This window comes from Canis lupus, chromosome 10, assembly GCF_048164855.1.
Source record: "Canis lupus baileyi chromosome 10, mCanLup2.hap1, whole genome shotgun sequence".
Classification (NCBI taxonomy): domain Eukaryota; kingdom Metazoa; phylum Chordata; class Mammalia; order Carnivora; family Canidae; genus Canis; species Canis lupus.
In genome coordinates, this window is record NC_132847.1 from 52,218,253 (window position 1) to 52,240,654 (window position 22,402).

Below are 22,402 nucleotides of genomic sequence, written 5' to 3' on the forward strand. Positions count from 1 at the left end.
TGCATGGAGCCTGCTTCTCCCTCTGCCTGTATCTCTGCCTCTCTCTCTCTCTCTCTCTGTGTGTGTGTGTCTCTCATTAATAAATAAATAAAATCTTTAAAAAAATTCAGATTTTGGAAAAATATTCAAGATACATCGACAGTAAGTAGTCCACTTTATTTTTTTAATTTTTTTAGTAGTCCACTTTAAACACTTTCATTTGATTTGTTTTAATAAGAAATGTAAAAATGTTTTTGTTATAACACAAATAGTAAATTGCTGTTCTGAACCTATTGGCAAGGTAAGTAGAATGAGTACCTAAAACATACTAAAATCTTTGCTGTATCTATTTGCAGATACACGCTGCTACTATCCTTAGTACAGTAATGTAGATATTAGTATTTGGCATTTATTGAGTGCTTATAATGTGCCACATACTTTACATAGAATATTTCATAATCCTTTGAGGTTTGGTTACTGTTACTCTCATTTTATTTATAGGGAAACTGAGTCACACAGAGCTCATTTAAGTTCCCTAGGGGTCCTCAGCTAGAAAGTTGTAGTATCAAGTTGTAGTACTAGACTGCTTGACTTTATTATTTTTTTTAAAGATTTATTTATTTATTTATGATAGACATAGAGGCAGAGACACAGGAGGAGGGAGAAGCAGGCTCCATGGCGGGAGCCCGACATGGGACTCGATCCCGGGACTCCAGGATCGCGCCCTGGGCCAAAGGCAGGTGCCAAACCGCTGAGCCACCCAGGGATCCCCGAATGCTTGACTTTAAAGCCTGTAGTAGTATTTTACTGAGATCTTCTTACTACTTTGTATATGTTTGAAGGTATAAAAGTGGAGCTTTAAGGAAATTAAATTTATGAGGTTTTTATAAGGAACTATTTAAAATTTTACATAAGTTTTTTGTATTTAAAATTAATAAATTTTTATTTAAGATATTTGACAAAGTTAATAAATTTTTATTTAAGGTATTTGACATGTGATTCCTTCTGCTGGCAATCACCATAGTTCCAAAGCCAGAGTGATGATCTTCAAAATAGCACTTTTAAAACAAACTTTTGTTCAATCCACAGCTGTCACTGTCCTTTAAGTCCAGACACTGTTTTCAAGTGAAAAGCCTTAATATTCATATTCCTATCTCTTCCTTTTCAGACCATTCTATCCTCTGTCCCATGTTTTTGGATTTTGATGCTCTCTTTTTAGACGAAGCAGCTGCTTCAGTATATTTCTCTTGTCCTAAATACAGATTCATTTTCTTTGGTATTTCAGAACTTACTATGAAATCATTATTGTCCACCAATTTGATATCACATCCATCATCATGTTCAAGAGTTGTTGCAGCCTCTTCCACTGTTTCTGACTCTTCGATAGGAGAGAGAGATCCATCATCATCCAAGTATTTGTATCTACGACTGTCAAAATCTTCCCTTTCTAAATCTTCACCAACATTCATTTGTTTCAAGGATTCCTTGAGATAGTATTCATACTTCAATTTTTCAAGGTAGTTGAAAAATCCTCTTGCCACCGCTTGCTCAAAGGTTAAAATCTTTCTCCATGGTAATGGCTTTTGTACATTCTCAGATTCTAAAAATGGGAACCCAGATCCTTTGTCTTTAACTTGTTTCTTATTTATTTGGGAGCGTCTAGTGGTTTTTCTTCCTTCTAGTCTTCCCCTTGGTCTTTCTTTTAGCTTATATTTCCTCTTTTTACGTTTCTTTTTTTTTTGAATCTTTCAAAAATAGCTTTTAAAGTCAGTGGTCTTGGGATCCCTGGGTGGCGCAGCGGTTTGGTGCCTGCCTTTGGCCCAGGGCGCGATCCTGGAGACCCAGGATCGAATCCCACATCGGGCTTCCAGTGCATGGAGCCTGCTTCTCCCTCTGCCTGTGTCTCTGCCTCTCTCTTTCTCTCTCTGTGACTATCATAAATAAATAAACATTTAAAAAAAATTAAAAAAAAAAAGTCAGTGGTCTTGGTTCAAAAGAGGAGTCACTAGATGAATCCCTTGCTTCAACACCTCCAGATGAATGAACAAACTTTCTAATAGGGTTTCTTTGCCCCTGTTTTGGTAAGGGACACACTGAGTCTTAAATAAGCTGCTACCAGAAGAATTATCACTTTCATTGTCAATTTCTACAGCTGAAGTAGATGCCATTATAGGTTGAGAAAATTCGTTACATATTCTCCCCCATGTCCTCTCCAAATTGTATTCACCACTTGTTTGCTTCAGAGTTCTCAACAACCACGCGGAAGGAAAGAATTTTACATAAGTTTAAAGGTCACAAGGACAATTAACTGTCCCTCCAATTATGGGTTGAGATTGTTATGATGACTTCAGTTTATATCTTAAATTCACTGGAAAAAGCAGATTTTTTGTTGTTGTTTTTGGACTGCTTGAATTAGAGAATGATAAATCCTATTGCAGAAGGATTTTTAAAATTTTAATTAATTACTTAATTAAGAACAATTTACTTATTTATTTATTCATGAGAGACGCACAGCACAGAGAGAGGCTGAGGGAGAAGCAGGCTCCATGCAGGGAGCCTGATGCGGGACTCAATCCCAGGACTCCAGGACCACGCCCTAGACCAAAGGCAGGCACTCAACTGCTGAGCCACCCAGGTGTCCCAAGGATTTTTGTTTTTCAATTGGCAAATTTGTTTAGTAGCAACTTTCTTATTAAGCAGGGAGTAGGGGATCCCTGGGTGGCGCAGCGGTTTAGCGCCTGCCTTTGGCCCAGGGCGCGATCCTGGAGACCCAGGATCTAATCCCACGTCGGGCTCCTGGTGCATGGAGCCTGCTTCTCCCTCTGCCTATGTCTCTGCCTCTCTCTCTCTCTCTGACTATCATAAATAAATAAAAATTAAAAAAAAAAAACAGGGAGTAGGTTGGTGCTGGTGTTGAGAAATACACATCTAAGAATACTAGTTCTGGGGATAGAAATGATATTACATCTCTCACAGAAATGACAATAGGAGGATGATACAAGGAAGTAAATTAATGCAATATTGGGTTATGCTTTTATTTTTTTTAAATTTTTTATTTATTTATGATAGTCACACACACACAGAGAGAGGGAGGCAGAGACACAGGCAGAGGGAGAAGCAGGCTCCATGCACCGGGAGCCCGACGTGGGATTTGATCCCGGGTCTCCAGGATAGCGCCCTGGGCCAAAGGCAGGTGCCAAACCGCTGCGCCACCCAGGGATCCCTGGGTTATGCTTTTAAAATAATAATTCCCTAATACTTTTCGAAGTATATTTAATCAGAATAGGACACTTGAACAGTTTAAGGTTAAAGCTTTTTTTTTTTTTTAAACATTTTTATTTATTTATGATAGTCACACACACACACACACACACACACACAGAGAGAGGCAGAGACACAGGCAGAGGGAGAAGCAGGCTCCATGCACCGGGAGCCCGACGTGGGATTCGATCCTGGGTCTCCAGGATCGCGCCCTGGGCCAAAGGCAGGCGCCAAACCACTGCGCCACCCAGGGGTCCCTGGTTAAAGCTTTTTTGGTTGTTGTTCTTTCAGCTGAGTCTGTTAAGTGGTATTCCTTACCTCTCAGCATCTTTAGAGGCACCTGTGTGGCTCAGTGGTTGAGAGTCTACCTTTGGCTTAGGTCATAATCTGGAGGTCCTGGGATCAAGTCCCACATTGGGCTCCCCTTGGGGAACCTGTTTCTCCTTTTGCCTATTTCTTTGCCTTTCTGTGTCTCTCATGAATAAAATAAAATCTTAAAAAAAAAAATGATGTGAATATAGGGGCACCTGGGTGGTGCAAAGTCTCTGGCTCTTTATTTCAGCTCAAGTCATGTTCTCAGGGTGGTGAAATTGAACCCTGTGTTGGGCTCCACACTCAGCACAGTCTACTTAAGAGACTCTCTGTCCCTCTGCCTCTGGCTTTCCCTAAAACTAAATAATTTTTTAAAAAGAATTTATTTATTCATAAGAGACAGAGGCAGAGGGAGAAGCAGGCTCCGTGCAAGGAGCCTGATGCGGGACTCAATCCCAGGACACTCTGGGATCACACCCTGAGCTGAAGGCAGACGCTCAACCACTGAGCCACCCAGGCATCCCAATAAATAATTAAATGACATGTGAAAATAAAGTATTACACTAATTTTCCCTGTGCCTTTGCCAAGAATTTCAGAAGAAAAGTTTCAGATTATTTGAAGGCTATTGTCAACCACTGAGCCACCCTGGCATCCCTTCACATGTCATTTTTTTTTTTTCACATGTCATTTTTGATTGAAAAATAGGATTATTTACCAGGTTGAATCTGAGTCAATTTTGGATATTAAACAAAACAAAGTCCACACTAAAGAAATAAGGATATGCCACTAATAAGAACATTAAGAAATTGTACAATAGGCTCTGAAGGCAGTTCTCAGAAAAGGAATTCTGAATTGTTTTGAGCAGTGTGGGTGTAGCACTGTATGAGTGGGGTAATATAGCCAGTCTTCTGAGGTATTTGCTCTGAAGGGAGCAAAACTTGTTTGAATTCTTGTAGTTGGACTTTAAAAAAAAAAAAAAAAAGAAACCCTTATTACTTAAGGTCCATCTTGATCTTAATCAATCAGCTGCCTTTTCCCCCATTGGGTAAACGGATAATGGTGTATTCAAGCTGTTAAGGACTAAGCCCTGTGGAAAAACTCTGGTGCTAAGGTTTGCTTTTGTTTTTGTTTTTTTCAAGTATAATAACTGTGTTCTCAGGGTTCCTACCCTGTGTTCTTTGGAATTTGTTAATCATATTTCAACATTTACTCTGAATAAGACAAAATTTGCTAGACAAAGAGTGAAATGCCTTATTGAAGATATGGAAATTATGTATAATTTAGATTTAAGAGTTTTTTTTTAAGATTTTATTTATTTGAGAGAGCGAGAGAGAACGTGAGCATGGAGGAGAGGGAGAAGCAGATTTAGAATTTAAAGAATCTTGTGTTAAAAGGGCTGTAGGGGGCACCTAAGTGGTTCAGTCAGTTGAATGACTGACTCTTGGTTTTGGCTCAGAGGGTCATGATTTCAGTGTCCTGGAATCAACCCCTGCATCAGGCTCCACACTCAGCTGGGAGTCTACTTGTTTTCTCTCTTTGCCCCTCTCCTGTCTTGTGTTCTCTCTCTCTCTCTCACTCTCTTTCTCCCAAATCTTTTTTTTTTTTTAAGATTTTATTTATTTATTCATGAGAGAGATATACACACGGAGAGAGGCAGAGACACAGGCACAGGGAGGAGCAGGCTCCATGCAGGGAGCCCGACTTGGGACTCGATCCCAGGACTCTGGGATCATGCCCTGGGCCAAAGGCAGGCGCTAAATCTCTGAGCCACCCAGGGATCCCCTCTCCAAAATCTTTTTAAAAAGGGGGGTGGGCTTTAAAATGAGTGCCCTTCCTGAGCTTTTAATTAATCTCTACCTTATGTAACTTTTCTGCAGATTTTCTTTTCTATTGGTGAAGTATGGAATGAGTTATGTACAAAGAGATTCCTTACATTAAAATAATGTTAGGAAGTTGCAAAACTGGAAAAGTTACTTGAGGATATATAACTATTATATTAAGGAAATCAGTTATTTCTAGTGTTAAAATTTTTTTTCTATTGTGATCAAATCTGGTAGTGTGTGTGTCTAAATGCTCTTAGATCATGAACTCATTAAGAAATGCCACTGGGGGGGATCCCTGGGTGACTCAGCGGTTTAGTGCCTACTTTCTGCCCAGTGCATGATCCTGGAGTCCTGGAATTGAGTCCCACATCGGGCTCCCTGCATGGAGCCTGCTTCTCCCTCTGCCTGTGTCTCTGCCTCTGTCTCTCTCTCTCTGTGTCTCTCATGAATAAATAAATAAAATCTTAAAAAAAAAAAAATGCCACTGGGTCTTTGAATTTCCTTAGCACTTGACAAAGGACCTAAAAGAGTAAATGCTTATGTTTTAGGGAGTCACATTCTTTGAGAATGACAGCTCCCTTCTCTCCAAATTCTGCATGCAATTTCAAGGAATTACTGATACTTGAATTTTCTTCATAGACCTTAGGTGGTCAGCCCCTAGTCTAGGACATGTGGTAGACTAAAATGGCTAAATATATTTGTACTGCTTAGTTACTCATGTTCTTGATGACTAAAGTTTTAGCTAAAAATTAAGATTGAAATCTTGGTTATATAGTAATATAGCAAATTATGATCCTTGTGTAGGATTCCTCTTGTAATTTAAATACTATAATACTGGGGTGTCTGGGTGGCCCAGTCCAATAAACAGCTGCCTTCTTCTCAGGCCCTGATCCCAGGGTGCCCCCCCACCCTGGCTTGTGTGTGCACCCTTTCTTTCTCTAATGAATTAAAATCTTTATTTTTTATTTTTATTTTTATTTTTTTAAAGATTTTATTTATTTATTCATGAGAGACACACACACAGAGAGGCAGAGACACAGTCAGAGGGAGAAGCAGGCTCCATGCAGGGAGCCCGACGTGGGACTCGATCCCGGAACTGCAGGATCACACCCTGGGCTGAAAGGCGGTGCTAAACTGCTGAGCCACTGGGGCTGCCCTTAATAAAATCTTTAAAAAGTACTGTAAAACTTATTTAGGAGAGGTTAAGAATTTTATTTTTTATTTTTAAAAAATATTTTATTTATTCATGAGAGACAGAGAGAGAGGCAGAGACACAGGCTGAGGGAGAAGCAGGCTTCCTGCAAGGAGCCGGATGTGATCCTGGGATCCAGGATTGAGTCCCACACCCTGGGCCAAAGGCAGATGCTCAACTGCCGAGCCACCCAGGCGTCACGAGGTTAAGAATATTAGAGCAGTGTTGTGAGAGGCATTAACAAAACCCGACGTCCATAGCAATCTAGACCTCTATTTCTATGGTCCCCTGGAGATAAAGATTGCTGTACCTCACTTGGAAAATATAATGAAAAAGAACAAAATAACCTGGTTCTGTTTTAGCCTTGCTTTTTAGAATATCAGAAGACATATTTTATTTTTTATATTTTATTTTATTTTATTTTTTAAAAGATTTTACTTATTTTTTCATGAGAGACACAGAGAGAGACTCAGAGACACAGGCAGAGGGAGAATCAGGCTTCATGCAGGGAGCCTGATGTGGGACTCGATCCCGGAACTCCGGGATCACGCCCTGAGTTGAAGGTGGACGCTCAACTGCTGAGCCACCCAGGTGTCCCTGTTATGAATATTTGGTTCTTGATACATTAAAAATCAGAGTAATTACAAAAGCACATTTTTAAAGCTGTATTTGTGCTTTGATAATATTCTATGTGCATACATTGTAGGTAAAGAATAACTTTGGTGAAGTTTAGCCAAATGTGTGTATATATATATACCCCCATCATATATACTAAAGTCTTCTAAATAAAAGATTCATTACATCTTCTATATGCTGTTTACATATATACCCTGATTGAATTAATTATTAACAAGGTGGTGTAAGGAGGGGACTTTTAAAAGTAGGTTAAATTACTATATGTGTGAATTATTATAAACAAGCTCTCCTGGGTTATTGTTTGAGCTACCAAATATGTCCTGAAGTGTACATCTCTCATTAGGCCTATTAGACATTTCTACTAGTATGGCTTTTTAAAAAAAAAATATGTCTTATTTATACTAAAGAGTTAAACACTAACTGGATTCTACCTTTCTTCGTAAGTGTCTTCTATATTGGGTTTATCCTCCAATATATATCCTGGATATTGGACAGTGTCTACCTACTCCACAAGCCTAGAAGCTGGAAATCAGTGAAGATGATTTCTGCTTCCTTTTTCCACATATCCAATTATTTTTAGTACCTCATGTCTTTGGTATTTATCTCCTCTTCATTCCTACTGCTACCATGTAAGTTTATACTCATTTGTCACTCACTTGGACTGCAACAGTAGCCTCTACTGTCTTACATCCCTCCAGTCAATGATGCTACCAGAGTAACCTTTCTAAAGCTCTAATCTGACTTGTTGCAAAATAAATAAATAAATAAATAAATAAATAAATAAATAAATAAATTTTAAAAAAGGAAAGAAAGAAACTACAAGCTCATCTTACTTAAGTAAAAATTTTTTTGTGTGGCATACAGGGCCCTTCATGATCTGGTTCTTACTTGCTTTTCCAACTGTATGTCTAGTTCTTTCCCCATTGGTAATTTTTGACAGTGCTGTTGCCTAAGTTGTTATTTTCCTGGAATGCCCTTCACAACTTTCTCCTACTGTCTTTAGTCCGGGGAAACTCCAACTTATATTTTAAAATCCAGTTCACTGAAGGAACTGAAAACTTCTCGGGTTCACCCCCTCTAACCTACACTCCTAATTAAATTGTTTTAAGGGAAAGCCAGACATCCTGTCCTTTCATCCTTAAATATTGGCGTCCCAAAAAGATACAAGTTCCTTTTAAAAATGTAATTGTGTTATTATTATTATTGTTTTATTATTTTCTAAAGTAGGCTCCACAGGTGTCCCTCTTGGATAAACTTCTGAGTGAGTTTGAGTCAGGGTCCAAAATAAAATCCACAGGGGTACCGGGGCAACTCATTGGTTGAGTGTCTCCCTTTGGTTCAGGTTGTGGATTCTGAGGCCTGGGATTAAGTCCTCTGGCTATGTCTGTGTCTCTCATGAATAATAAATAAAATCTTAAAAAAACAAAATAAAATCCACAGTTACATCTGGTTGATATTCCTCTTAAGACTTTCTTAAATTGATAGATTTACCTCTCTCTTTTCTCTTTTTCTTTTTCTTTTTCTTTTTTTTTTTTGAGAGGGGGAGGGAGAGCTAGAGAGCAGAGAGAAAAAGAATCTTTTTTTTTTTTTAAAGATTTTATTTATTTATTCATGAGAGACACAGAGAGAGAAGCAGAGACACAGACAGGGAGAAGCAGGCTCCATGTGGGGAGCCCGATGTGGGACTTGATCCTGGGACTCCAGGATCACGCCCTGAGCGGAAGGCAGACGCTCAACTGCTGAGCCACCCAGGTGCCCCCTCTTTTTCTTTAAGAAAAAGAATCTTAAGCAGGCTCCATGCTCAGTGCAGAGCCTAGTGCAAGTTCTGTCTCATGACCCTGATAATGACCTGAGCTAAAATCAAGAACTGAACGCTTAACCAACTGAACCACCCAAGCGCCCCCTCTTTTTTAAATAAACAACTTTATTGAAATATAATTCATATGCCATACAATTCACTTATTTAAATATATAATTGAGTATTTTTTAGTATATTCACAGTTTTACAACCATTATAAATTTTAGAATATTTTTATCACCTAAAAAACTCCCATACCCATTATCAGTCACTCCCCGTTTGTTCCCAAGCTCTAGACAGCCAGTCTACTTTCTATGATTATATATTTGTCTATTCTGTAAATGTACAGGTTTATATTTCATATAAATGGGATCAAATATAATATATGGTCTTCTGTGACTGGCTTCTTAGCCTAATATTTTCAAAGTTCCTGTGTTGTAACATGTATCAATACTTCCTTTTCATTTTTTTTTTTTAAGATTTTATTTATTCATGAGAGGCACAGAAAGAGGCAGAGATAAAGGCAGAGGGAGAAGCAGGCTCCTTGTGGGGAACTCAATGCGAGATTCGATCCCCGGACCCTGGGATCACGACCTGAGCCAAAGGCAGATGCTTAACCACTGAGCCACCCAGGCATCCCATTCTTTTTCATTGTTAATGTTCCAGTGTATGAACATTTGAATTGTTTTCTACTATTTGGCTATTGAAAATAATGCTAATATGAACATTAGTGTACAAGTATCACGGCGCACATGTTTTCATTTCTCTTGGGTATTTAGAAATAGAATTAGAAATAGAATTATTTCTATGATTCTAATAATTCTAATAGAATTATTGGGTCATATGAGAACTCTGTGTACCATTTGAGGAACTGAGACTATATTCCAGAGTAGCTGTACCTTTGAATAGTCCTACCAGAAATGTCTGTTCTAATTTCTCTGCATCTTCACCAACACTTTTTTCCTCTCTCTTTTTTTAACTTTATTTGTTGGCAATTGAATATGTTTAACTACTGAACTGCTCTCTTCAGTTTTAAGGAATTCACTGTTGGAACAGGATAATTATATTGTATTACAAACTGAAGGATATTATCATAATACTAAGCGTAATAGAAGGTTACTATGTTTCTAACACTGGGGTCACCAGACATAATCATGGAAAGCTCTAGCCCCAAACTTAGCTAGCTCCTTATTTATTCCACAAGATTTCTTCTCTGCTTTAATTAATAAAACTTCCCATGCAAGGTCTAGTTATATCTCACCTTCTCTATCTCATGGAACCAAATTTAGGTTAGTAGATTTGGTGGAGAAAAATACTAAATCCCTTGGCATGAAATCTATCATGTAGGCATTATACTGGAATTTCATAACATTAATGATGTAATGGGGGACATGTAGTAAGGGCATTAATTTATTTGTTTTCTAGGAAAAAATTCAAGAAGCTTAAAAGTCTTTCTCTCCCTGAAAATCACTTAACTATCATTTAATCCTCCAGAAAAATATTCTGTGCATATATAAATGTATCTATGCATTTTTAATTTTCAAAATTCAATTTTCCAGCATATAGTATAATACCCAGTGCTCATCCCATCAAGTGCCCTTCTTAGTGCCTGTCTCCCAGTCACCCATTCCCCTGCCTGCTCCCCTTCTGTAACCCTTTGTCTCCCAGAGTTAGGAGTCTCTCATAAGTTTGTCTTCCTCCAATTTTTCCCCACTCAGTTAAAAAATAGGGAGTGCTTCATGAATTTGTGTGTCATTTTTGCACAGGAGCTATGCTTTATCTCTGTATTCCAATTTTTAGTATATGTGCTGCCGAAGTGAGCACTCTGCATTTTTGAACTATAAATATAGTTATACTTAGGGGTGCCTGGGTGGCTCAGTCACTTAAGTGTCCGACGCTTGGTTTAGGCTCAGGTCATGATCCTCAGGGTTGTGGGATCCAGCCATGGGTCAGGCTCCCCACTTTGCAAGGCCTCTGCTTGAGTTTCTCTCCCCCACCCCTTACCCTGCTTGCATACATGCATGCTCACTCTTTATCTCTAAAATAGATCTTTTTTTTTTTTAAGAAAGATTTTTTTTATTCATTTGAGAGAGCAAGAGAGAGTGAGCAGAAGTATGGGAGGGGCAGAGGGTGAGAGAGAAGCAGACTCCCCACTGAGCAGGGAGCTGGTTGGGGGGCTTGATCTCAGGACCCCAGGATCATGACCTAAGCCAAAGACCGATGCTTAGCTGACTGAGCCACCCAGGTGCGCCTAAAATAAATCTTTTTTTTTTTTTATTTTTTTTTAAGATTTTATTTATTTGTGAGAGACACAGAGAGGCAGAGACATAGGCAGAGGGAGGGCGAAGCAGGCAGGCTCCCTGTGGAGAGCCCGATGTGGGACTCAGTTCCAGGATCCTGGGACCATGACCTAAACCAAAATAGAGTCTCAACCACTGAACCACCCAGGTGCCCCTCTAAGTCTTAAAAAAAAAAAAAAAAAAAAAAAAAAAGGGATTATATTTAACATTTTTCTGCATCTTTTAAAATTAGTGGTTTATCTTGGAGATCTATTATCAATATTTATGGATTGTCTCAGCATTTGTAACTGTTGCACAATATTCCAATTAAGGATATACTTTATTTAACTATTTCCCTATTGATTGTTAGTTTTTTACTCTTACAAGCAAAGCTGAAAGGGACGTTTTTTCATATCTAAATTTTTGTGAATACGTTTGCTGGATTAAAAGATAACTATTTAAATCTTACTAGAAAGTCAAACTATCCTTAAGAAATACTAGTTTTTATTACATAATGTGTATGGGTATTGTCAAAGTATAAAAGTTGCAATTCTGATAAATCAGCTTTAATTATGGTGGTTTCTTTTGTGAATGAAATTTAGCTTTCATGTCATTGGCCATTTGTAACAAATACATGTTACCTATACTTGTCCTTTGCTCATTTTTCTTTAGGTTAAGTTTTTATTTATTTTAAATATGATAAAGGCCGGACACCTGGGTGGCTCAGCGATTGAGCATCTACCTTTGGCTTGGGGTGTCGTTCCTGGGTCCTGGGATTGAGTCCCACATCGGGCTCCCTGCATGGAGCCTGCTTCTCCTTCTGCCTATGTCTCTGCCTCTCCCTGTGTCTCTCATGAATGGATAAATAAATAAAATCTTAAAAAATATATATAGGATAAAGGCTGTTTGTATAAAGAAGATAAGTCATTTGTTAGATGTATTGCTTGTTGCAAGTATCTTTCTACATGTGTCATTTGTAGATGATGTAATTTAAAATATTGTACTTAAAATTCTGTCCCAGTTAAACATGAAGATAAACATGGAGAAAATTGTGTTTGTCACTGTCATATCAGTAGGATAGAAGAATTTGTAGGGTTTAGAGTAGGCTCTCCTAATTATCATGTGGATAATTCATATCCTATGAAGAAACTTTATACATAAGAGTTACAGACTGATACAGTTACTGTATTTTACTGTGAAAATAGTAACACCTTTTAAAAAATAAAATGTTAGTCCCTCTTGTAAATTGACACGTTTATTGTAGAAAGTTTTAAAAACTTCCTGAACCTATGAAAAAGTCACTTGTATTGAAGCTACTTAAAAATAAAACTTTTTTTTTTTTTTCCTAAGTAAACTCTGTGCCCAGTGTGGGGCTTGAACTCATGACCCTGAGATTAGGGACTGAGCCAGCTAGGCACCCCTAGAAATAATAATTATTTTAGTATATTTTCTTCTGAATATGCCATCGTTCATTTAAAAAATCAGATACTGTGTATTTTTTTTTAGATTTTATTTATTCATGAGAGACACAGAGAGAGGCAGAGACATAGGTAGAGGGAGAAGCAGGCTCCCTGCAAGGACCCTGATGCGCAACTCCATCTTTGACCTGGGATCATGCCCTGAGCCACCCAGGCATCCCTGTGTATTCATTTTTTCAAACTTAATGGATTTTGAACATTTTCCCAACTATCTATTATTTGATCTTTTCTCTTTTGTTGGACCTGGGGATTTATTTTGCTTTATTTTTTATTTTTTAAATTTTATTTTATTTTTTTATTTTTTTTTAATTTTATTTTAAATTTTGCTTTTTTTTTTTAAATTTTGCTTTTTAAACAATGCTATGTTGAATACGTTTTTTATATCTATATTTGTGTGTTTTTCACATTAGTTCTGGTAATGGATATATTTGGTCAAAAGTTATGAACTTCTCTGTAATACTTGTGGAGAGGATACTTTGAACTGGTTTTGACAAGATAAGGTGCAATAGTAAAAATACCAATTTCCTGGAGGGCTAAGAAATCACTAAAGAGTCAGGAGCCTGGGTGGCTCAGTTGATTAAGTGTCTGCCTTTGGCTCAGGTCATGATCCCAGGGTTGTGGGATTGAGCCCCACATGAGGCTCTTTGTGCAGCAGGGAACTTGCTCCTCCCTCTCCCTCTGCCTCTTCCACTCCCCCTGCTTGTACTCTCTCTGTCAAATAGATAAATAAAATCTTAAAAAAAAAAAAAAAAAGGTTGGCTACTATGCCTTGGTTTTAAGTAATTATATATGGAAAATTAAAGAAATTAGCTCAAACAAAATTTTTAAAGAGATTTTATTTAAGAGTGTGTGTGTGTATGTGTGAGTAGGGTGAGGGGCAAAGGGAGAGAATCTCAAGTCAACTTCCCACTGAACATGGAGCCTGCCTTAAGTCTCTTATCTCACATCCCATGAGAGATCATGACCTGAGCAGAAACCAAGAGTCAGAAGCTCAACTGACTGAGCCACCCAGACGCGGCAGCCAAAACAGTTTTGAAAAAGGATAGCAAAGTTAGAAGATTCACAATACCCAACTTTTTTTTTTTTTAAAGGTTTTATTTATTCATGAGAGACACAGAGAGAGGCAAAGACATAGGCAGAGAGAGAAGTAGGCTTCATTCAGAGAGCCCGATATAGGACTCGATTCTGGGACTCCAGGATCATGCCCTGGGCAGAAGGCAGGCGCTCAACCACTGAGCCACCCAGGTGTCTCACAATACCCAATTTTAATATGCACTATACAGTAATGCCAGTCAAGACAGTGTGATATATTGGACTAAAGAAACAGAGAACCCAGAAATAGATTTTTTAAAAAGATTTTATTTATTTATTCATGAGAGAGAGAGAGAGGCAGAGACACAGGCAGAAGAAGTAGGCTCCATGTAGGGAGCCCGATGTGGGACTCGACCCTCGGTCTCCAGGATCACACTCTGGGCTTAAGGCAGTGCTAAACCGCTGAGCCACCCGGGCTGCCCCCAGAAATAGATTTATACAAATTTGGTCCACTGATTTTTTTGACAAAGGTGCAAATATAATTCACTGAAGAAAGGATAGTCTTTTCAACATATGATGTTGCAAAAATTGCTCATCTGTATGTTAAAAAGTGAGCCTCAACCTGTATAATGTATCATATGCAAAAATTAACTCAAAATGGTTCATAAATATAAATCACAAAGCAGTAAAACCCTTGGAAGATAGCATTGGAAAAAGTCTCCTTGACCTTGAGTTTGGCAAAGAGCTCTTAGATGTAACACCAAAGGCATGAACCCTGAAAGAAATAATTGATGAAGTGAACTTCATCAAAATTGAAAACTATTTTCTGTCAAGGACACAGATAAGAGAATGAAAAGATAAGCCATGAACTAGGAGAATGTATTTGTTTTTTTTTTTTTTTTTTTTATAATTATTAGTCATTTCTTTTTTTTTTTTTTTTTTAATTTTTATTTATTTATGATAGTCACAGAGAGAGAGAGAGGCAGAGACATAGGCAGAGGGAGAAGCAGGCTCCATGCACCGGGAGCCTGATGTGGGATTCGATCCCGGGTCTCCAGGATTGTGCCCTGGGCCAAAGGCAGGCGCCAAACCGCTGCGCCACCCAGGGATCCCAGGAGAATGTATTTGTAAACTATAAAACTGAGAAAGGAATCAGAATGTTGTGGGGAGGAACATGGGAATCTGGTGGGCATTTCCAGGTGATTCTGATTCCTGATTCTTGTTCTATTCCTGATAATTGGTATGATTCTGTTTTGCTTTATTTTATGAGTAGAATGCCTTTATGTTCCAAAGATACATACACATTTTTTATTAGCCAAAAAGAGGGGCACTTTATTTTTTAAAAGATTTTATTTATTCATGAGAGAGACAGAGAGGGGTAGGGACATAGACATAGGCAGAGAGAGAAGGCAGGTTCCCCTTGGGGAGCCTTATGAGGAACTTGATCCCTCAGGACCCCAGGGTCACAACCTGAGCCAAAGGCAGATGCTCAACCACTGAGCCACCCAGGCACCCCAAGAGGGTACTTTAAAATTTATTTTTTATATTTATGTGCTTCTGTATCACCAAATAACCTCTTTCCATGCAACCATGACACATACACACCTGTGAAATTATAGCCAGAGTTTTCCCCTAAGCTTTGGAATTTTTATGTTAATAGTTTGTATAATTTTACTCTAAGGATATTTGTATATGATGAGGTTTTTTTTTTCTATATAATGATTTTAGTTCAGACAAGGAAAATAGTTTGATTTTTGTTCAGACAAGGAAATTACTTTGTAACATATCTAATATATTTCTGAGGCAAATATACTATCTCATTTTACTTAGAAAATGAGAATACTAGTAAAAAGTATTGCTAAACTGAATATTTTAGCTTGTTGTGTAATGCTTTACAATCATTTAGAGAAGGATTTGGGGCCTATAAGTAAATCATTTTTATGTCTTCCATGATTAAAACTATCAATGTTATCTTCAGAAACATGGAGAAAATTTAGTTTGTCATTTTTATTTGTGTATACTTCTGTTTACCAGTATGGAGTACTTACTGTGATAAGGCACCATTTTAAGTGCTGAGGATACAGTGAATAAAACAATTGACTCATGGTGCTTATTTCTAGTAGGAGAGAGAGACAATGAACAAAAAATACATGAGATCTTAGAAAGTGGTTAAGTGCTAAGGAGAAAATAGTGAGAAGGTGAAGGTAGGGTCTAAATTTGGGAAGAGGGTATTACAATTCTTTTTGTGTGACATTTTAGATGTTTCTGAAGAAATACCGCTTATGGAATAAGGAAAGGATAGAGCTAACCATGAAGATCCTTGGGAGAATATCTTACTTGAGACCTATAGAATAGTGTATTATTCTTTGTTGTATGCCCTCATGGGCTAATCAAGTAGAAGGCAGTGAGTAAAAGTTGAATTATGTTTACTTTCTGTTGTAAAGGCTTGTAGTTAGGTTTTTGTTGTTGGTTTTGGGGGTGTTTTTTGTTTTGTTGTTTTTTGCTAAGTGCTACTTAGTGCAATTAATTTTGGGGGTTTTTATGGATTGTGATTTTAGTGTCTACAAATGGCTTTAGAGACTATAGACTCAAGGTTAAAACTTAACCTATTAATATTTATTTCTCAGTGGAGTTAGAGAGTGGGCATTATGTATTTTAGTGATCCTTTGACTTTTATTGTGCTAACCTCATTCTTCCTTAATGTTAATAGAGAGGCATTATAAATAGTGGTTAAAAATAAGGGCCCTGGGGGTGCCTGGCTGACTTATTTGGTTAAATGTCTGCCTTTCGTGGTCATGATCTCAGGGTCCTGGGATGGAGCCCTAAATCAGGCTCTGCGCTCAGCAGGAAGTCTGTTTGTCCATCCACTCCCCATTCTCTGTCTCTCTCAAATAAATACAATCTTTTAAAAAATATATGGGCTCTGGAGTCAGATGGCTAGGTTCTGGCTTTAAGCCTGTGGTCCTGGGAAAATTAGTTAACCTCTGTAGGCCTTTAGTTTTGTCTGTAAAATGGGGGTAAATGTGGCCTGTACCTTGTTAGGAATACTGTGAGAATTAAATAGGTTAGTACATGTAAAGGTACTTGGTATGTGCCTGCTGTGTAAACAGCACTCAGTAAATGTTAGTTGCTATTAGTATTAGCAAAACCATTTTGAGTTTTAACTTCATAAGTAATAACATGTGCAAGGCAAAAATATTGTAGTGTGATGTATTTTTTTTAAGATTTTATTTATTTATTTGAAAGAGAGAGGGAGAGAGCAGGAGAGCACAAGTGTTGGAGGAGAAGCAGGCTGCCCATCCAGCAGGAAGCCCTGGGATCATGACCTGAACCAAAGGCAACTGCTCAACTGACTGAGCCACCCAGGTGCCCCTGTAGGATGATATTAAGTGAAAAATTTTATATGCTGAATATCTTACTACCTCTTCTCATATCCCTGGTTGTACTTTCCAGAGGTGTTTGGGTTTTTTTTTTTGTTTGTTTGTTTTTTGCTTTTTAATTTTAAAAATTATTTTAATTTTTAACTTTTTAAAAGATTTTATTTATTCATGAGAGACACAGGGAGAGAGGCAGAGAGACATAGGTAGAGGGAGAAGCAGGCTCCCTGCGGGGAGCCAGATGCAGGAGTCTATCCCAGGGCTCCGGGATCATGTCTGAGCCAAAGACAGAGATGCTCAATCACTGAGCCACCCTGTTTTTTTTTTTTTTTTTTTTAAGATTTGTTTATTTATTTATGATAGACATAGAGAGAGAGAGAGAGAGAGGCAGAGACACAGGAGGAGGGAGAAGCAGGCCCCATGCCTGGAGCCTGACGCGGGACTTGATCCCGGGACTCCAGGATCGCGCCCTGGACCAAAGGCAGGTGCCAAACCGCTGAGCCACCCAGGGATCCCCACCCTGTTTGTTTTTGTTTTTTAAGCTTACCTTTTCCTCATAGACTGTTTGTTCCAGGTTGTTATTTTGATAAGAATGATTCATGTTAGACTTAACCTCAAGTCTGATAATCTTTGATTATCTGCTCAGTAGTTTTTTTTTTTTTTTCAGTTGAGGTACACTATATATAAAGTAAAGTGTACATATCTTTAAGTGTACAGCTTAATGAATTTTTAACTATATACTCCTGTATTCACTGCCCAGAACAAGAGAGAATATTTTTAGTGCTCCAATGGGTACCCTTTGTACACTTCCAAGTCCATATGCTTACTCCTTATTAACCACTAATTAGGGGCTCCTGGCTGGTTTATTCATAGGGCATGCAGCTTTTATTTTTTAAATTTCTTCTAAAGATTTTATTTATTTATTCATGATAGAAAGAGAGGCAGAGACACAGAGAGAGAAGCAGGTTCCATGCAGGGAACCTGATGTGGAACACGATCCTGGGACTCTAGGATCAGGCCCTGGGCTGAAGGCAGGCGCTAAACAGCTGAGCCACCCAGGGATCCTGGGCATGCAGCTTTTAATCTCAGGTTGTCAGTTCAAGCCCCACACTGGTTTACAGCTTATTTAAACAAAAAATAAAAGCCTATAACCACTAATTATTTTGATGACTTATATCACCATAGTTTAGTTTTGCCCATTTTTCAACCTCATATAAGTGGAATTGTTGCATTTTTTTCCTTCTCTTTGTTATACATTCTTACAGTTTTTATTGGTTACTCTAAAGCAGAGTTTCTCAACTTTAACACTATTGACTTTTGAGGCCAATAATTTGTTGTTGTTGGGTAGGGAGGGGGCTGTTGTGTGTTGTAGGATGTTTTAGCAGCATCCCTGGCTACTACCCACTAAGTACTTGTAGCAACTGTCTCTCCCTCTGTTGTGACAACCAATAAAGTCTCAGGTATTGTCAGATGTCCCCTGGGGCATAAAATTGCCTCTGGGTAAGAACCACTGCCTTCAGTCCCTCGGTATTTCAGTCTGCATTGTTTAATTTTTACACCCAACATGGGGCTCAAACTTACCACCTGGAGAGCAAGAGTCCAGCCAGGTGCCCCTCAATCTGCATTCTTAATTTATTACAGTTTAGTTTAAGTTAGTGCTTTTCAAAAAATGCAAGAACCATATAACAATTGAACTCCAGTCTTTCTGCCTTGCCCTTTGTGCTACTGATACTTTTTTTTTTAAGATTTTATTTATTTATTTGTGAGAGAGAGAGGGGGGGGGGGGCAGAGACACAGGCAGAGGGAGAAGCGACTTCTAAGACAATGGTGTTGTTGTTTACATTTTTTTTTAAAAGACTTTATTTATTTATTCATGAGACAGAGAGAGGCAGAGACACAGGCTGAGGGAGAAGCAGGCTCCCTGCAGGGAGTCCTATGCGGAAATGGATCCCGGGACACTCTGGGATCACGCCCTGAGCTGAAGGCAGACGCTCAACTACTGAGCCACCCAGATGCCCTTGTTTTACATATTTAATCTTTGCATTGTAAAATAAGCAGAAAATCTCACCCACACACTTTTATTTTTTAAATATATGTATATATTTTAAAGATTTGTTTGAGAGAGCGTGTGTGCGTGTAAGCACGAGTGGGGGAGGGGCAAAGGGAGAGAGACTAGTAGACTCCCTGCCGAGCAGAGATCCCGATGCTGGGCTTAATCCCAGAACCCTGTGACCATGATATGAGCCAACGTCAGACACTTAACCGACTGAGCACTCAGGCACCCCCCCTTTTTTTTATTTGATAAGGCAAATATCCATGAGACTACATCAAGGTCAAGAAATAGAACTTCTCAGCTATCCCAGAATCCCTGAGATGTCCCTTTTTGATTATAACCTCCTCCCTATCCCTTCCCAAATAACCATTCTGACTCTTACAGTAATCATTTCCTTATTCTTTATAGTTTTTATCACTAACTACATTTGTAGATAGTATAGTGTTATTCATTTTTTTTAAAAGATTTTATTTATTTATTCATGAGAATACACAGAGAGGAGAGAGGGAGAGGCAGAGACACAGGCAGAGGGAGAAGCAGGCTCCATGCAGGGAGCCCGACGAGGGACTGGATCCTGGGTCTCCAGGATCAGGCCCTGGATCAAAGGCGGCGCCAAACCACTGAGCCACCCGGGCTGCCCAGTGTTACTCATTTTAAAAAATTTGGTGTCTTTAAAGTTTCTTCCACTCTGCCCCTCTCTTTTCTTTACCATTTTTCTGTTGAAGAACCCTGGCCAAAGTTTGAATTTTACTCCTTGCGTGTAATGCAGTGTTACAATTGGGCATGTATCTTCATCCTCTGTATTTATTACAAATTGGTAGCTGGATTCAGAGCCTCTGTCAGACTGTGGTCATTTGTTTAGGCATTGCTATAGGCAGTGTTGTGTTCTTTCTTCAGGAGTTATACTGGTTTTCTCTCTTAATATGTTAGCAATTAGGCTTAATGACTAGATCTATAAAATTATTGGTGGTTGCAAAATAGTGACATAGTTTTTTTTTCATTTATTAATTGGAATACTTTTATTAAGAGATGTTTCTACTTGTCTGCTAGTTTTTCAGAGCTATAGTTCACATAGGAAAGGTAGGATACATACTCGATTCTTTGCCTTTATCACTTTCAAGATAGGAAATTAGTTCCCTATTATCCTCAAGAGAACTAGCTATTTTTAAAAAATCAATAGAAATTCTGAAATTTCAAACATCTGATGAGTTTAAATCAATGACAATTATTAATAATATTGCTGGTCAGATTGTTCTATCTTTAGCCAGGTGGAACCTCCCCACATTGGCTTTTGAATAACTTGATTCACTCCAGGTAGTCTTTATAGCAACCTTGCTGTTTGGTATGACCGAGTGTTCCAGGCTTATCTTTCACATTTCCTACTTCCGATTTGTAACCACCTTGTTTCTCCAAGAAACCCTGGTTTTAGTGGAAAATAATATCTGAGAATGTCATCTGGGCATTGGATATGCTCATTGATGTGAGTTATCATTTTGTCTAGGACAGAGTAACATGTACATCTGTGTATTTGCGTGCACACACTCGCACACATAGTTTTTAAACTTAATCTCTTCTGTATTACAGCTAGATTTCCCCTTTTTTCCATACCATAAATTCTAGTTTTCAAGGACACAGGAGATAATGGATTAAAATGTCCTCATTATTAATTACTCCTTTGTTTTATCTCACATTATACGGAAGTCTCAGAATAGCAATACTAATGTTATTGTCCCCAGTGATTATGGAACAGTTGCATAAATTATTTTGCATAGGCTATCTCCATTCCCTCCTTATATCTGTACTATCTATATCTTCAGATTATATTGCTATTACATACGATGGTCTATTTTAACCTCCATTTATTTTTAGTTCTACAAGGAATTATATAGTTCAGTGGAACTACATAGTTCAGAAGTTGATATACTTTTTCTGTGAAAAGCCAGATATTAGATATTTTAGGCTTTGCAGGTCAAAAGGAAGAAAATCAGGGTTATTACATAGTTACTTATATAATGAGAGAAAACAAATTTCCATATAAATCTTATTGACAAAACTCAAAGTGTGAGTATAATTTTTTATAACACAAGTCTAGTGAGAAGACTGGAATTAATTTGGGGTTAGATAATGCTTAATTGGGGTTTGATCTATTAAAATTGATTGCAGGTGTGTTCATCTGTTACTGTTGATCTCTAATGAGATTTTCTCTTTGAAATGTCTTCACATAGATTGGTACTGCCAAATACAAGCATCAGTCTGTGAACTTATGATTTTTTTCATGAGCATGTCATTTTAATTAAGATAGTTATCGTTTGGAAGGTATTTATAAAATTCTGTTAGATTCTCAATATTTGTCTTTCAGCATGTCATTATAGTGCAGATTAATCACTTCAAATTATAGGTTGGGTGGAAGCTCCTCAGTTGCCAGGTTAAATGGATTTTAAAATACATAATTTTCTATTTTACTTAGCTCTAGGTTCAAAAAACACTGCTGAAATTGTCCTTGAGCTCCGAAAATATACCTATTGCAAATTTGTGTGGGAATGGAGACCTTCTTGTTTTAACTTTTGACTGAAGAGGAATTATATAAAGCATTTTCCCATTACATATGATTCCAATAGCTTTAGCTGACATCAAAATATTTTAGGCTTTACCTGTAGTATGCTTCATATATAAGCAGTATTTTGCTCATTTTAAGTACACCAAGAAACATCAAGTTTTCAGTAAAAGCTAAATTTCCAAAGCCATTTGGTGTTCTATAATAATGAGTAAGGCTAAAAAAAAAAATGAGTAAGGCTGATTTTTTTTTTTCCTTTACAAAATATTTGAGCTTATTCCTGGGCTTAAAAAATTGTGATATAACATTATCAACTGCCAAGCCATCAAACTGCTTAGTGTAGTCAGGATATTTGGCTTCTATTTCTGAACCAGTGATGGTTAAATCCACAAAAGCAAATGAAATTTATCTTCTGGCACTCCTGGTTGGTCTATCAGATATGATGGATTCAGATATTTTCTCCAGAGTAATAATAATACAGTAGATAACCATAGGCTTGAAATACCGTATACATTTTACATTTTCACAAGTTTTGTTAAGTTGTCCCACAAAGCCTTTTGCTGTACCACACATATTTTACCACCATCACTTTTAATGTTTTTAATTTAATTAAATTAATTAATTTAT

General features: G+C 37.8%; 1 protein-coding gene, 1 non-coding gene and 1 pseudogene across 2 annotated transcripts in view; 1 reads left to right on the plus strand and 2 right to left on the minus strand.

The window, feature by feature from the left end:
• The window catches only part of UBE2R2 (ubiquitin conjugating enzyme E2 R2), a 123,468-nt gene that overhangs the window by 9,639 nt on the left and 91,427 nt on the right, over positions 1-22,402 (plus strand). The gene's annotated exons all lie outside the window — the stretch shown is intronic.
• On the minus strand, positions 972-17,769 carry LOC140641996 (TATA box-binding protein-associated factor RNA polymerase I subunit D pseudogene; annotated as a pseudogene).
• On the minus strand, positions 10,724-10,826 carry LOC140642035 (U6 spliceosomal RNA). The gene has a single exon (XR_012038617.1). It is a non-coding gene; the product is annotated as a U6 spliceosomal RNA (small nuclear RNA).